The sequence below is a fragment of the Cervus elaphus genome, chromosome 5 (assembly GCF_910594005.1).
Source record: "Cervus elaphus chromosome 5, mCerEla1.1, whole genome shotgun sequence".
In the NCBI taxonomy this organism is placed as follows: domain Eukaryota; kingdom Metazoa; phylum Chordata; class Mammalia; order Artiodactyla; family Cervidae; genus Cervus; species Cervus elaphus.
Genome location: NC_057819.1, coordinates 21,977,995 through 21,996,011, shown reverse-complemented (window position 1 = coordinate 21,996,011; position 18,017 = coordinate 21,977,995). Strand labels below are relative to the sequence as shown.

At 41.7% G+C, this 18,017-nt stretch overlaps 1 protein-coding gene across 1 annotated transcript in view; it reads right to left on the bottom strand.

The window, feature by feature from the left end:
• Positions 1–18,017, bottom strand: part of TMEM132B (transmembrane protein 132B) — a 383,675-nt gene that overhangs the window by 212,597 nt on the left and 153,061 nt on the right. The window lies entirely within an intron of this gene.

Sequence of the window (18,017 nt, the reverse complement as noted above, 5' to 3'; positions counted from 1 at the left end):
GAAATGGCAACCCTCTCCAGTAGTCTTGCCTGAAGAATCCCATGAACAGAGGAGCCTGGCAGGCTACAGTTCATGGAGTCGCAAAGAGTCGGACACGACTGAGTGACTAACGCACACACGCACACATATTTTATGCACAGACTACATATGAATGTATTTATATACAACAAACAGAAACACATTGCATGTTTTTAAAACTGTATCCCACTGTAAGTCTGAGCTGGCAAAAATTTTCCCCTTAGCCTTAGATTTTAGAGATTTTTTCAACAATTATAGCACGAATTCATTTCCATACTTGCAGAGTATTTCTCTATATAAATATTTAGCTATTTATTTATCCATTATTTATCCATTCTCCTCTGACAGATATTTCTGCCATGTCATCTCAAGATGTGGCCTCTCTGAGCATAGCAACAAGGGGCTCAGGTTCTCAGAATGGAATGACCTGGGTTCAAGTCCTGACTTCATGGCTTCCTGTTCCTTGAGGAAGTCACCTAACTTCCTGAGCTTCAGCTTCTTCATGTGACAAGTGGGGGAGGTCCTCAGTGAGGAAAGAAGAAAAAATAAGGTGGATGGATGGGAAGCACTTAGCACAATGTCTGCCTGATACAAACAGGTATTGATATTCAGAATCAGAAACATAAAAAATGGGACAGCCCCAGGGTGATGGCCAACCCCATTTGGCTCAGGCCCCATCAACACTATCAGGCATGAAAACTCCTAGCTCTCCTTCATAGAGTTAAATGTCTGAAGAGGAGAGTGACCCTCACAACATGGCAACCAGATTCTCACTTTCACTGAGGGTAGCATGTCAGGCAAACCTTCAAAGGTAGTTAAGTAGCATCCAGAGATCTTCCTTCATCACAACCCCACCAGCTGACTCTCCACTGTGCCCAGCAGGGGCCCAGCAGGTCCCAGGAGGGGACTATTCACAGACATGTGGGCAGGGCAGAGGGGGTGCCTAGGGACAGTGATGTACTGCAGTGCTGGCAACAGTGGGGACCCTTGTTCAGTTGAGATGGAATTCTTAAATTTATTTCACTTTAGTGAATTTAAATTTGAAAACTGATACTCAATTGTCAGAAATTCTATAAGTATGTTTGGAACAAGGTGGACCTGTGTATCTACTGTTATCATCCCCAGTCTAAAGGGACGAAAGCAAAGAGTGATTACTTTATAAAATCCAGAATTACAGGAGATGAACTGCCAACAATTGCTATAGCAACAGATGAAGGGGTATAAGCAAACCACAGTCTAGCCAGAGGGCAAAGAGGGGGACTAGATATCTTGCCCCATCTCTCTCTTTTGTTGTTTTGTCTCCAGATTCTGCCCAATGCCTGCCACTGGGCAGACCAAACCAGATGATGGAGATACATATGCATGCACACACATACAGAAACTATTAACCAATGAAGTTTCAGCTGCCAGAGTGGTAATGATATGCACAACACTTTCCTGGATGTGATGGAGCTACACCCTGTGAGTATTGCGATCGGCAAGACAATTCCCAGGAACAGGGCAACCCTTAGCAGGAAGAAGAAAGGTCTTGAGGCTGGGTGCCACGGCCATGCAAGGTCATGCACCAGCCACCTGCAGACAAGCAGCCCCACCACAAATGCCTGCACAGGGGAGCAGCGGCCGAGACTGCTGGCACTTGCCACCCTCCTTAAGCCCACAGGCAGGAGTCTGTTCCAGAGAGGAGAGGGCAGTCTGGGTTTCCTAGTCTATAAGACAGCTTTGAAAATAACCACCTCAACCTCCTAACACAACTGCCAAGGTTAAAGCAACAAAACATCAAATGTAGCTTGGCACAAGCTAAGTGTACATCAATTTTTTGGCCACCACCCTAACCTAGGTACACTCCAGTTTCTCCAAACTTGTGACCTAAGATAAAGTAATCCACACAGGTCAAAATCTCCTTTTGTCGGTTTTTGTTTTGTTTGCTTTGTTCATTTATTGTTTTTTTTATATGCCACATATGACTGAAAACACACAGATACAGAGAACAGAGTAGTGTTTGCCAGAGGGGAGGAGGGCAGGGAGGGGGACACAGGTCGAGAGGATCATCATTTAACAATGGATGGAAACTAGGTTTTTGGTGGTGAGCAGAAAAAAATAAATTAAAAAAATCTCCTTTTGAACCTTCACACACCATTGTTGGAAATGTAAATTGATGCAGCCACCATGAAAACAGTATGGAGGTTTTCTCAAAAAACTAAAAATAAAACTAAAAATGTGACCCAGCAACTCCACTCCTGGGTACAATACCTGAAAAAAACAAAAACACTACTTTGAAAAGACACACGCAGCCCAGTGTTCATAACAGCATTATTTATGATTGCCAAAGTATGGGAGCAAGCAAAGTGTCCAGCCACAGGTGACTGGATAAAGAAGACATGGTACAGATACATAGTGGAATATCATTCAGCCATAAAAAAGAACAAAGCCTTGCCATTTGCCACAACATGGATGGATTCACAGGGCATTATGCTAAGTGAGATGAGTCAAAGAGAGAAAGACACATATTACATGATATCACTTATAATGTGGAATCTAAAACATACAACAAACTAATGAATATAACAACAAAAAAAGGCTACAGACTCACAGATACAGAGAACAAACTAGTGGTTACCAGTGGGGAGAGGGATGGCGGAGGGGCAATTTAGAGGGGAAAAGGGTTATTACATGAAATCCTATGTGTGAAACTTTTAAAAATTGTAAGCTCAACATTCAGAAAACTAAGATCATGGCATCTGGTCCCATCACCTCATGGCAAATAGATGGGGAAACAGTGGCTGACTTCACTTTTTTGGGCTCCAAAATCACTGCAGATGCTGATTGCAGCCACGAAATTAAAAGATGCTTACTCCTTGGATGGAAAATTATGACCAACCTAGACAGTATATTAAAAAGCAGAGACATTACTTTGTCAATAAAGGTACATCTATTCAAGGCTATGGTTTTTCCAGTGGTCATGTATGGATGTGGGAGTTGGACTATAAAGAAAGCTGAGCACCAAAGAATTGATGCTTTTGAACTGTGGTGTTGGAGAAGACTCTTCAGAGTCCCTTGGACTGTAAGGAGATCCAACCAGTCCATCCGAAAGGAGATCAGTCCTTGGTGTTCATTGGAAGGACTGATGTTGAAGCTGAAACTCCAATACTTGGGCCACCTGATGCGAAGAGCTGATTCATTTGAAAAGACCCTGATGCTAGGAAAGATTGAGGGCAGGAGGAGAAGGGGACGACAGAGGATGAGATGGCTGGATGGCATCACTGATTCAATGGACACAAGTTTGGGTAAACTCCAGGAGTCAGTGATGGACAGGGAGGCCTGGCATGCTGCGGTTCATGGGGTCACAAAGAGTCGGACACGACTGAGCTGAACTGAACTAAATAGAATTTAAAGAATATTTCTTACAATTAAAAAAAAAAAAACCCACAGCAAGATCCTCTATGACCCACCTCCCAGAATATTGGAAATAAAAGCAAAACTAAACAAATGGGACCTCATGAAACTTAAAAGCTTTTGCACTACAAAGGAAACTATAAGTAAGGTGAAAAGACAGCCCTCAGATTGGGAGAAAATAATAGCAAATGAAGAAACAGACAAAGGATTAATCTCAAAAATATACAAGCAACTCCTGCAGCTCAATTCCAGAAAAATTTAAATGACCCAATCAAAAAATGGGCCAAAGAACTAAACAGACATTTCTCCAAAGAAGACATACAGATGGCTAACAAACACATGAGAAGATGCTCAACATCACTCATTATTAGAGAAATGAAAATCAAAACCACAATGAGGTACCATTACACTCCAGTCAGGATGGCTGCTATCCAAAAGTCTACAAGCAATAAATGCTGGAGAGGGTGTGGAAGGGAACCCTCTTACACTGTTGGTGGGAATGCAAACTAGTACAGCCACTATGGAAAACAGTGTGGAGATTCCTTAAAAAACTGGAAATAGAACTGCCATATGACCCAGTAATCCCATTTCTGGGCATACACACTGAGGAAACCAGATCTGAAAGAGACACGTGCACCCAATGTTCATCGCAGCACTGTTATAATAGCCAGGACATGGAAGCAACCTAGATGCCCATCAGCAGATGAATGGATAAGGAAGCTGTGGTACATATACACCATGGAATTTTACTCAGCCGTTAAAAAGAATTCATTCGAATCAGTTCTAATGAGATGGATGAAACTGGAGCCCATTATACAGAGTGAAGTAAGCCAGAAAGATAAAGAACATTACAGCATACTAACACATATATATGGAATTTAGAAAGATGGTAACGATAACCCTATGTGCAAAACAGAAAAAGAGACACAGAAATACAGAACAGACTTTTGAACTCTGTGGGAGAAGGTGAGGGTGGGATGTTTTGAAAGAACAGCATGTATATTATCTATGGTGAAACAGATCACCAGCCCAGGTGGGATGCATGAGACAAGTGCTCGGGCCTGGTGCACTGGGAAGACCCAGAGGAATCAGGTGGAGAGGGAGGTGGGAGGGGGGATCGGGATGGGGAATGCGTGTAACTCTATGGCTGATTCATATCAATGTATGACAAAACCCACTGAAATGTTGTGAAGTAATTAGCCTCCAACTAATAAAAAATAAAAAATAAAAAAATAAAGCTAAAAAAAAAAACAAAAAACCTCTGTAGCTAGACCCCTCAAGCCTGTGACATTTATACTTGCTCTCTACCAGCCTCCATGGGAGCTCCCAGACTGCAGTGAACTTGGGGTGGAAAGCCAGGTAGAGATGGGGCTAAGCACCATGTACTAATAATGGAAATACACTCACTGAATGCAGCTGATGACTTTTGGAACTAGTTAAACACTCTGGGCAGGTTATGGTTTGTTTGGGAAATAATTGCCTACCTTCTTTCTAAGTTCTGCTGAAATCTAGGCTTGATCTGCGCTTTGACATTGCCAGATTCAGAGCATCTGTGTCTATGCAGAGTGTCCTCAAGGGGAATCTGAGTTTCCTTTGGGGAAAAAAATTAATAAAGCCTGAATTTTGGGCACCACCTGAGGTAATATCACCAAACAGGTTGCTATTGGCTTTTTTTAAGCTTTAAGATTTTTTTAGTGTGGACCATTTTTAAAGTCTTTATTGAATTTTTGTTACAATATTGCTTCTGCTTTATGTTTTGGTTTTTTGGCTGCAAGGCATGTGGGATCTTAATTCCCTGATCAGGGATTGAATCCACATTCCCTGAAATGGAAAGCGGAGTCTAAACCACTGGACTACCAGGGAAATCCTCCCATGTTGCTATTGTTTTAAGTGTGAAAGTGAGCACTAAGATTAATTTTTTTTTAATTTTCTTTTTCTTTCTCTTTTTCGGTCATGCGATGCATCTAATGAGATTTTAGTTCCCCAACCAGGAATTGAACCTGGGCCCCCAGCAGTGGGAAGCGTGAATGGCAGTCATCTCAAAACCCTCTGGACCCCCTAAGTGCATAGAGCATCTTCTTTCATTTCAGCAGAAAAAGTGTAGTGGCTTCTATGATGACTAATTGCTTCTGGCTCACTTCTTAATATACAAATAAGCAGTGATCAAGAAGAGCCAAGATTCTCCTGTAATATTCACTTCTGATTCATTTATTTAAAAATTACTGCATTCTACCATAAATCTAGTCTTGGAAAATTCAAAAAAATTGAAATCATTCCAGTCATCTTTTCTGACCACAGTGCAGTAAGATTAGATCTCAATTACAGGAAAAAAATCGTTAAAAATTCAAACACCTGGAGGCTAAATAACACGCTTCTGAATAACCAACAAATCATAGAAGAAATCAAAAAAGAAATCAAAATATGTATAGAAATGAATGAAAATGAAAACACAACAACCCAAAACCTATGGGACACTGTAAAAGCAGTGCTAAGGGGAAGGTTCATAGCATTACAGGCTTACATCAAGAAACAAGAATAAAGCCAAATAAATAACCTAACTCTACACCTAAAGCAATTAGAGAAGGAAGAAATGAAGAACCCCAGGGTTAGCAGAAGGAAAGAAATCTTAAAAATTAAGGCAGAAATAAATGCAATAGAAACTAAAGAGATCATAGCAAAAATCAACAAAGCTAAAAGCTGGTTTTTTGAAAAAATAAACAAAATTGACAAACCATTAGCAAGACTCATTAAGAAACAAAGAGAGAAGAACCAAATTAACAAAATTAGAAATGAAAATGGAGAGATCACAACAGACAACACTGAAATACAAAGGATCATAAGAGACTACTACCAGCAGCTCTATGCCAATAAAATGGACAACTTGGATGAAATGGACAAATTCTTAGAAAAGTATAACTTTCCAAAACTGAACCAGGAAGAAATAGAAGATCTTAACAGACCCATCACAGGCAAGGAAATCGAAACTGTAATCAAAAATCTTCCAGCAAACAAAAGCCCAGGACCAGATGGCTTCACAGCTGAATTCTACCAAAAATTTAGAGAAGAGCTAACACCTACCTTACTCAAACTCTTCCAGAAAATTGCAGAAGAAGGTAAACTTCCAAACTCATTCTATGAGGCCACCATCACCCTAATTCCAAAACCTGACAAAGATGCCACAAAAAAAGAAAACTACAGGCCAATATCACTGCTGAACATAGATGCAAAAATCCTTAACAAAATTCTAGCAAACAGAATCCAACAACATATTAAAAAAATCATACACCACGACCAAGTGGGCTTTATCCCAGGAATGCAAGCATTCTTCAATATCCGCAAATCAATCAATGTAATACACCACATTAACAAATTGAAAGATAAAAACCATATGATTATCTCAATAGATGCAGAGAAAGCCTTTGACAAAATTCAACACTCATTTATGATTAAAACTCTCCAAAAAGCAGGAATAGAAGGAACATACCTCAACATAATAAAAGCTATATATGACAAACCCACAGCAAGCATCACCCTCAATGGTGAAAAATTGAAAGCATTTCCCCTGAAATCAGGAACAAGACAAGGGTGCCCACTCTCACCACTACTGTTCAACATAGTGTTGGAAGTTTTGGCCACAGCAATCAGAGCAGAAAAAGAAGTAAAAGGAATCCGGATAGGAAAAGAAGAAGTGAAACTCTCACTGTTTGCAGATGACATGATCCTCTATATAGAAAACCCTAAAGACTCTACCAGAAAATTACTAGAACTAATCAATGAATATAGTAAAGTTGCAGGATATAAAATTAACACACAGAAATCCCTTGCATTCCTATATACTAACAATGAAAAAACAGAAAGAGAAATTAAGGAAACAATACCATTCACCATTGCAACAAAAAGAATAAAATACTTAGGAGTATATCTACCTAAAGAAACAAAAGACCTATACATAGAAAACTATAAAACACTGATGAAAGAAATCAAAGAGGACACAAACAGATGGAGAAACATACCGTGTTCATGGATTGGAAGAATCAATATTGTCAAAATGGCTATTCTACCCAAAGCAATCTATAGATTCAATGCAATCCCTATCAAGCTACCAATGGTATTTTTCACAGAACTAGACCAAAGAATTTCACAATTTGTATGGAAATACAAAAAACCTCGAATAGCCAAAGTAATCTTGAAAAAGAAGAATGGAACTGGAGGAATCAACCTGCCTGACTTCAGACTCTACTACAAAGCCACAGTCATCAAGACAGTGTGGTACTGGCACAAAGACAGAAATATAGACCAATGGAACAGAATAGAAAGCCCAGAGATAAATCCACGAACCTATGGACACCTTATCTTTGACAAAGGAGGCAAGGATATACAATGGAAAAAAGACAACCTCTTTAACAAGTGGTGCTGGGAAAACTGGTCAACCACTTGCAAAAGAATGAAACTAGAACACTTTCTAACACCATACACAAAAATAAACTCAAAATGGATTAAAGATCTAAATGTAAGACCAGAAACTATAAAACTCCTAGAGGAGAACATAGGCAAAACACTCTCTGACATAAATCACAGCAAGATCCTCTATGACCCACCTCCCAGAATATTGGAAATAAAAGCAAAACTAAACAAATGGGATCTAATGAAACTTAAAAGCTTTTGCACTACAAAAGAAACTATAAGTAAGGTGAAAAGACAGCCGTCAGATTGGGAGAAAATAATAGCAAATGAAGAAACAGACAAAGGATTAATCTCAAAAATATACAAGCAACTCCTGCAGCTCAATTCCAGAAAAATAAATGACCCAATCAAAAAGTGGGCCAAAGAACTAAACAGACATTTCTCCAAAGAAGACATACAGATGGCTAACAAACACATGAAAAGGTGCTCAACATCACTCATTATTAGAGAAATGCAAATCAAAACCACAATGAGGTACCATTACACACCAGTCAGGATGGCTGCTATCCAAAAGTCTACAAGCAATAAATGCTGGAGAGGGTGTGGAGAAAAGGGAACCCTCTTACACTGTTGGTGGGAATGCAAACTAGTACAGCCACTATGGAAAACAGTGTGGAGATTCCTTAAAAAACTGGAAATAGAACTGCCATATGACCCAGCAATACCACTTCTGGGCATACACACTGAGGAAACCAGATCTGAAAGAGACACATGCACCCCAATGTTCATCGCAGCACTGTTTATAATAGCCAGGACATGGAAGCAACCTAGATGCCCATCAGCAGATGAATGGATAAGGAAGCTGTGGTACATATACACCATGGAATTTTACTCAGCCGTCAAAAAGAATTCATTTGAACCAGTCCTAATGAGATGGATGAAACTGGAGCCCCTTATACAGAGTGAAGTAAGCCAGAAAGATAAAGAACATTACAGCATACTAACACATATATATGGAATTTAGAAAGATGGTAACGATAACCCTATATGCAAAACAGAAAAAGAGACACAGAAATACAGAACAGACTTTTGAACTCTGTGGGAGAAGGTGAGGGTGGGATGTTTCAAAAGAACAGCATGTATACTATCTATGGTGAAACAGATCACCAGCCCAGGTGGGATGCATGAGACAAGTGCTCCGGCCTGGTGCACTGGGAAGACCCAGAGGAATCGGCTGGAGAGGGAGATGGGAGGGGGGATCGGGATGGGGAATAAGTGTAAATCTATGGCTGATTCATATCAATGTATGACAAAACCCACTGAAATGTTGTGAAGTAATTAGCCTCCAACTAATAAAAAAATTTAAAAAAAAATAAATAAATAAAAATTACTGCATTCTAGGCAAGAATCATTGACAGATGCTAAAATTCATGGGCAAAAAGTACATGAAAGATGTTGACAGTCACAAATTATCTTCCCAGATGTTATTATTACTAATTACAAAAGGGAAAATCATACTTGTAGTGGAGGAACTGAAAAGATATCACTTTAAGAAGGTAACCTAGGTAAATATCAGTGGTAATGAGACATGTCAACATCACATGCCTCCCATACAACAGAGAGAAGGACAAGCACTTCACTGAGATTCCTACCAAATACACACATCCTCAATCTAATCATGAGAAGATACAAGAAAAACCCAAATTGAGGAACATTGTCAAAAATAACTGGTCAGTATTCATCAAAAACATGAAGGTCATGAAAGAGAGAAAAAGCCAAAAAAAAAAAAGACGAAAGGTCAGAATTCATCAGACTAAGGAGCTATAACAACTCTGGGCAATGTGGGATCCCAGAGCCAAAAAAGGATGCTACAGAACAGTGGACATTTTTTCATAATGTCTGTAGGTTAGTTAACAATATTACAGCCATGCTAATTTCCTGGTTTTGATATTCACACTGTGGCTATGTGAAAAATATTTGCATTAGGGAAAATCTCCGTTTTCTGCAACTTTCCTATAAATCTAAAATCATCCCAAGACAAAAAGCTTTTTAAAACTTAAAATAAATGAAATGAAGTTTGAATATACCGCATTCTGTTTGTTTCCTTTGTGGCCCTTAGCTTCGGTTTTAATTGTGTATAATTTAGTTTATTTGCTTGGTTACTGCCTTCCTCCTTGGAAAATACGAGCTTGAGAGATGGGAGCATGTGTGGTTTTTTTCAAAAGGAAAAAAGAAAAGCAAACTAAAGGTGGACGACAATAGGTGATCGCAAAATATTTGCTCCATCAATGACAGCTAGATTTCAGCCTGCAGGCTCACCCACCCCATAGTCATCAACTACATTTTCTACCTCCGACACTTCTGATCACCTCTTCTGCCCAGTGGTGAAATGAAGGAAGATGGTCTCTGCAGTCAGGGAATCTAGAAGGCTTTGAGGTAATTGACATTCTCAACCTGGAACATATATTAGCAATACCAGGTACAAAAGAAGTCCCTGAGGAAGTGCTGTGGACAGGAAGTGATATCCATGGGAGAGACAGAGGCTGACCAGGAGGTGATGCTTCCTGGTGTTTCCTTGATCCCATGGATGAGAAAGTCTTCAGCAGCCAGTTTTCCCAAAGCCTGGTCCTGGGTCTGCAGGTGGTCCTGATGTCACATAGACATGGCTCAAACAGCAAGAAGTCACAGAGGGAGACAGTCACCCTCTCCAGAATCTGTGACAATGTATGGGAGAAAGTTTCCGTGGCCATCACCTTTCTGCAGCACAAGCTAAACCTGCTTTCAAGCAGAAATCTGACCTCAGGTTGCTTCCACAGGTGATGACACCTACTTAGCACTTAGCAGTGTTGTGTTCTTTGCTGTTGTTATTGTTGTAACTTATCTTTATAATACCCTTTCATGTAAACAAGTAATACCGATTTCTATTTATGGTGGCTGATGTAAGGTATGCTTTTAAACGTGTTTATGTAAGTTTTACGTGATTTCATTTAAAGAAAAAGAGCAAATAAAAATTGTACAAAGAAGGTACATGGATATGACTTAACTTACAATGGTAGGATGTGGCAGCATCTGACATGACGAAAAAAAAATCCTAAAGGGGGTGTGTGAATTACCAAAGCTTAGACTACACTGGCACTGCCTACAGTTTGATTACAAATGATGAATCCTTAGTTGCGTCATGAAGATTTTTTAGTTGTGGCATGTGGGATCTAGTTCCCTGACCAGGGATCGAACCTGGACCCCCTGCACTGGGAGAGCAGAGTCTTGGCCACTCTTGACCACCAGGGGAAGTCCCATGTGCCGCAACTAAAGATCCCAGGTACTGCAACTAAGACCCAGCACAACCAAATAAATAAATACAAACATTTTTTAAAAAAAAAAAGAAGAAATGATTAATCCATTCTCACACTGTAGCCAAGACAAAACTTCTGCCAGAAGTAGATCTCCAAATGTCCCAACCTTCAGTATTTATAAAATTCCTACTTATTTATTCCATGAATTCATACAGTCTTGACAATTCACACCCTTCATCCAGGAACAATGCTTCACAACATTTCCAAAATCACTCATTCATTCACCCAAAACATATTTCTTGAGCACTTATTCTGTGGGCAGACAGTACTCTGGGTCCTTAGTGCACATCAAAGAACAAAAGTCCCCGCCCTCAGAGACCTCACATTCCAGCAGGAAGAGGTGAGCCATAAATGATGATATATTATGTCATTAATATAAATGATAAAGTATGTCCAAAAAATCAGAGCAGGGCAGGGGCCACAGGAGGAGGTCAGATCATGTCAGGCCTATGGGCCCATATGAGAACTTTGGCTTTTGCTCAAGACAGCAGGGGGCAAAGGTGGAGGCTGGGAGACCTGTCAGGAGGCCAAGAGAGGACTCTGGCTTGAAATGGAGGGAGTTCAATTCTGAATACTATATAGGAAAATCCTACCAGACACATTAAGTGTGGATGACCCAGAAGAACTGCAGAAGAGCCCGTCAACCTGCCCAGAAGTGCCCCTCCCAGTAGACAGCCTCTCTTATTGAATGCCTCTACTGATTGGGAGCTCATCATTTCTAGAGAAAACTCAAGATTTGCAGACAGTTCAAATGGAGGGGTATGTATCAGAGAATGGCAAAAGTCAATCTGGTGATTAGACATTTGGCCTGAGCAACCAGAAGCATGCGGTGGCAACAAATGAAAGGGAAGAATCTGGCTGAGCAAAGCTGACACTTCATAAATAGCCACTTAAAGTATCAGTTCAGTTCAGTTCAGTTCAGTCTCTCAGTCGTGTCTGACTCTGCGACCCCATGAATCGCAGCACGCCAGGCCTCCCTGTCCATCACCAACTCCCGGAGTTTACTCAACTCATGCCCATCGAGTCAGTGATGCCATCCAGCCATCTCATCCTCGGTCGTCCCCTTCTCCTCCTGCCCCCAATCCCTCCCAGCATCAGGGTCTTTTCCAATGAGTCAACTCTTCGCATGAGGTGGCCAAAGTACTGGAGTTTCAGCTTCAGCATCAGTCCTTCCAATGAACACCCAGGACTGATCTCCTTTAGGATGGACTGGTTGGATCTCCTTGCAGTCCAAGGGACTCTCAAGAGTCTTCTCCAACACCACAGTTCAAAAGCATCAATTTTTCAGCACTCAGCTTTTCTCACAGTCCAACTCTCACATCCATACATGACCACTGGAAAAACCATAGCCTTGACTAGACGGACCTTTGTTGGCAAAGTAATGTCTCTGCTTTTTAATATGCTATCTAGGTTGGTCATAACTTTCCTTCCAAGGAGTAAGCGTCTTTTAATTTCATGGCTGCAGTCACCATCTGCAGTGATTTTGGAGCCCAAAAAAGAAAAAGTCTGACACTGTTTCCACTGTCTCCCCACCTATTTCCCTTGAACTGATGGAACCAGATGCCATGATCTTAGTCTTCTGAATGTTGAGGTTTAAGCCAACCTTTTCACTCTCCTCTTTCACTTTCATCAAGAGGCTTTTTAGTTCCTCTACACTTTCTGCCATAAGGGTGGTGTCATCTGTATATCTAAGATTATTGGTATTTCTCCCAGCAATCTTGATTCCAGCTTGTGCTTCCTCCAGCCCAGCGTTTCTCATGATGTACTCTGCATATAAGTTAAATAAGCAGGGTGACAATATACAGCCTCAACGTACTCTTTTTCCTATTTGGAACCAATCTGTTGGTCCATGTCCAGTTCTAACTGTTGCTTCCTGACCTGCATAAACAGCCCCCATTTACAAATGGGGAAATTGTGACACAGAGAAGTTAAGTAACCTGCCTAAGGTCACCCAACTGGCACCTGGTACCTAGGCTGTCTGGCCCTGAAGTCTACAGTCTTAACCACTGGGCTCCACTGCCTAACAGGATGAGAGGTCAGCCTGTGAGGTTTCTCTGTGTAAGCCAAGAAAGAGCTATTTTCATAAATCAGGGATAAAGTTTCTCAGGATCACTCTTGGCCTTGGAGACATTACAGATGGAGTGGGAAAACTTTCATAATATGTCAGCCTTTCTTGGTTTGAAAGACTTACCCTGGATCCAGCCTAGCAGTCCCCAACCACTCCAAACCCCACTTTTTAACCCTTTGCTAAAAGGATCTTGGGGACTTCCCTTGTGGTCCAGTTATTGAGAATCCACCTTCCAATGCAGGGGACACCAGTTCGATTTCTGGTCAAGGTACTAAGATCCCACATGCCGTGGGGCAACTAAGCCCATGTGCCACAACCACTGAGCGCCCCGGGGAACTGCAACGAAGAGCCAGTGTGCCCCAACTAAGACCCAATGCAGCCAAATAAATAAATATTTTAAAAAAGAAAGACAGAAAACTCTGCAACTTTAAATTTGAAATAACAAATAAATAAAAGGCTTTTCAACATATGGTTAGTTTTAGATATTAGCATTTAACAGAGTCTATCTGTGTTAGAGAACAACCAATCCAACTTTTGTTCAGACTGGCCCCAATACAATATGCAGTCAGAAACAGCAATGTAACACATGAAAATTGAACAGACCTGTCCCCCGTCCATACGTCTTCAATTCTAAAATTATCTCAGTGAATACTGTGCGCATTCACACTTGATCTGGGGTTTCATCTGAGCCAGAATGAAATATGTCACATTTCATTCATAAAAGACATGATTAAAACAAACAATCAGTTATGTTGGGAAATAACACATCCCCTACAGCCTGAAAACAGTGTTTTATTTTTAAGAGTCTGAATATATAAAAAGACAATAGCCAGACCATCTATGACAAGAAAAGTCTGATCCACAACCTTGCAGCAACCAAGCCAAAATGCCAAACCACAGCCTCAGCAACAGTCAGCCCAGAAAGATCTGAAGTTGGTCCATGACTGCCAGCTTCCGTTTTGACAGCCTCTGCTTCCAATTCAAGGTCAGCCAGAAAAAGCCAGATATGCTTCCCAGACCAGTCACATAAGATGCTCACTGCTTGGGAGCCCCCTCCAGCTTCCCCACACTGACAATCGGAGCAGAACTTTCCTACTTCCTTGACTGCCCTTGGGTCTCTGCCAAATGTCAGTGATGGTGACTGACTCCCTTGCCAAAGCAAGCTCTGAATAAATAACCTCTGTTCTCATCTAGGTGCTCTTCATTTATTTCCACAATTTTAGTGCATTCTTCTCTGGGGCTTCCCTGGAGGCTCAGCTGGTAAAGAATCCACCTGCAGTGCAGGAGACCTGGGTTTGATCCCTGGGTTAAGAAGATCCCCTGGAGAAGGGAATGGCTACCCACTCCAGTATTCTGGCCTGGAGAATTCCATGGACTGTATAGTCCATGGAGGTCACAAAGAATCGGACACTACTGAGTGACCTTCACTTTCACTCTTCTCTTCACTCTTCACTTCACTCTTCTCTGGCTATAAGTTCAGCATAAGAAATAATAGTCAGACTTCCCTGGTGGTACAGTGGAAGAAAATCCACCTACCAATGCGGGGCACAAGGGTTCAATTCCTGGTCTGGGAGGATTCCATGTGCTTCAGAACAACTAAGCCTCTGTGCCAAAAACTACTGAGCCCACACTCCAGAGCCTGCAAGCCACAACTACAGAGCTCCCGGGCCTAGAGCCTGTACTCTACAAGAGAAGCCACTGCCATGAGAAGTCTGCACACCACAATGAAGAGTAGCGCCCTTTCGCCGTGACTAGAGAAAGCCCATCTGCAGCAAGGAAGATCCAGCGTAGCCATAAATAAATGTTATTTTTAAAAAAGAAATAAGTCATCTGTATTCATTACCCTGTAATAACCTATAATGGAAAAGAATCTGAAAAAGAACATGTACATATATATGTATGTATGTGTGTGCATGTGCGCCAAGTCGCTTTAGTCCTATCCAACTCTTTGCAACCCCATGGACTGTAGCCCGCCAGGCTCCTCTGTCCATGGGATTCTCCAGGCAAGAGTACCAGAGCAGGTTGCCATTCCCTTCTCCAGGGGATCTTCCCGACACAGGGATAGAACCCTCAACTCTTAGACTCCTGCATTGGCAGGCAGGTTCTTTATCATCGGCACCACCTGGGAAGCCCCATTACGTATTTAGGTATGTATGTATAACTGAATCATTTTTCTGTACACCTAAAAGTAACAAAACATTGTAAATTAACTATACTTCAATAAAGAAATTAGAATTTTATCTTTGTATAAGAATGCAATTGATATTGATATACTGGTTTTTAAAATTAAGTTCACTATATAATTTATAAGTGAATAAAGCTTCTGCAAGCAAACAAACAAAAAGAAACAGTAGTCATATCTAGGAAAGCATGAAGACAAGAAACTCTAGATGGTGACCCAGAAAGATCTGAAAGGTAAAGCTCAGTCTCCACCTGGACAAGTAGAACCACCCAAGAGTGTTTTCAACTCCTGCCTGCAGACCCACATGCCAACCCCACCACTTCCCCACTGCACGGCTTCAGATAGGTAACGCTTAACCTCTCTGAGTCTCAGTTTCCACATTCATAAGATGGACACGAATACTTTGTATGCTGCCTGTGATAGACACAACTTGAGCCTGGCACAGTACACATAATTATTTAAAAGCATCAATCATATCAATTAAACATAATAGCATCAATTATAATATATAAATAATTGTATCTATTAACACTTACTGAACACCTACAGTGTACCAGGCACTCTTCTAATTGTTTTACATGAAGCAACTAATTCACTAAATAATACCAGTTATGATGGAGGAATGTTTCACTTCCTTTTTTAAAACATTTATTTAGTTGGCTGTGCCAGGTCTTAGTTTCAGCATGAGGGAGCCTCAGTTGTGGCATGCGGGATCTAGTTCCCTGACCAGGGATGGAACCTGGGCCCCCTGCACTGGGAGCGCGGAGTCTTAGCCACCAGACCACCAGGGAAGTCCCTGATGTTTCATTTCCTATGATGCACTCACTGACCACTTCTGTCTCCCTGACACCCACAGTGACTGAGTCAGTGATGTCTGCCTTCGGAGGTTAGAATTTAGCCCCTCTTTTAAGCACTGCTTTCCCCTTTTTCCAATATTATATCAGGAGTTTCAAAATGCTCACAAGAACCAGATAAGTGAGTGCAATGGGCCGGGCATGGTGGGGACTGGAGTGAGCCAGGCAATGCATGATCCATCTAAAGCGGGAAGCCACTCCCTAACGACAGCCAACTGTAGCCAAGTCACCAAATCTTCAAAACCTTCCAAGAAAATGAAATGTGAGATCTCCCTATTGTCAGAGGTTGTCAACTCTTTTATATATTTTAAGGAATGCCATATGAGATTAAAAAAAAAAAAGCCCACATCTCTGGGTTAGGCTTGCTATGACCATCAGTTTGCAAACTCTAAACTAAGTGCTTCTCCTTTGGGACAGTCTCAAGGCCCCACAGCTAAAGGCCCCTGGATAGTATTAATATTTCCTGGAGGCTGACAGTTCATGATTTGACCTTTCAGGTCAAAGTCAGCACATTAGAGTTCATTTCAGCTCTAAAATTAACTTCTGTGAGCAACAAAAACTTGAGGCGTTTCTACTTAGAACCAAGATGCCACTTCAGGGGCCTCTACATTCTGGATCTCCTTCCAGTCTCAGCAGTGTCTCTCTCCCTAAATTGACCCTCAGCTCTGGCATGACTGAGCCATGCACAGTCTGGGAGGTGCGGCAGTTGCCCCCTCCTATCTTCAAAAGGCAGTTGACTGTGGGGGTGAAGGGCACAGGCTCTAGAGCTTGCCCACCAGTAGGTTCGCACCCACCACTCCCTAGCTGTGTGAGCTTGGGCAAGTTACTTAACCTCTCTGTGCCTCAGAAAAATGGGGATGATGATACTTGCCTACTTGAGTTGTTTGTTGTCAAATTCAGTGAGTGAAGGAATATAAACCACTTAGAATGTGGTCTGGAGCATTCTAAGTTCTCAGTGAAAGCTATCTAGTACTGTGTGCGCCATTCTGCTGGCCTGACATGCCTTTCTCAGCCAGGTTCCCAGACTTTCCCAACCACCAGGGCATCTGCTCTCCCTTTCCTTGAAATTCACACTAATAACATTCCCTCTACACCCAAGATGGCAAATAAGCTGAGTCTGAAATGTCATACCCTCTCCCTCACATGAATTGGTAGGGGCTGCCTGGAGTCCTGGGCTCAGTGTGGCAGTATATTAGTAATGTCTGCCATGGCAGAGGGAACACTAGGTGCTGCAGTTGATTGATCATGTCTGCCTTGGGAGAGTGAGTGGCAGGAGAGCAGAAGGCATCCCTATGCCATTCTTGGTCTATAGTGAGCAGCTGGCACTGCCTGGCATTGAAAGAATCTCTGCAGAGCAAGAGCTGTGTTTTAGACCAGACCAGCCCCATCACTGGAGTGACCAGCACAGGACTGGGTCCACACCCAGTTCTGAATCAATTTTTATCACCAAGACTAACTCAAGGGGCTCCAAACAAGAACCCTACTTCCTGCAAGCTACTAAACCCATTTGGGATCTGCCAGAGTATTGGGATCCTCTTGGCAGGTTCTGAACAAGGACATCTTCAGACAGGTGTGATTTGGGACATCAGCCTCTCAGAATCAGAAGGACCACACAGGACTCATGATTAGTTCTTATTTTTCCTCACCTGCATCCAGCAAAACAAAGCCCCACCCGCACTGCAGTTTTGATGCCTACCAGCTCAGCATCTGGGGGTGAGGAAACAACCACAGCCTAACATTCAGTG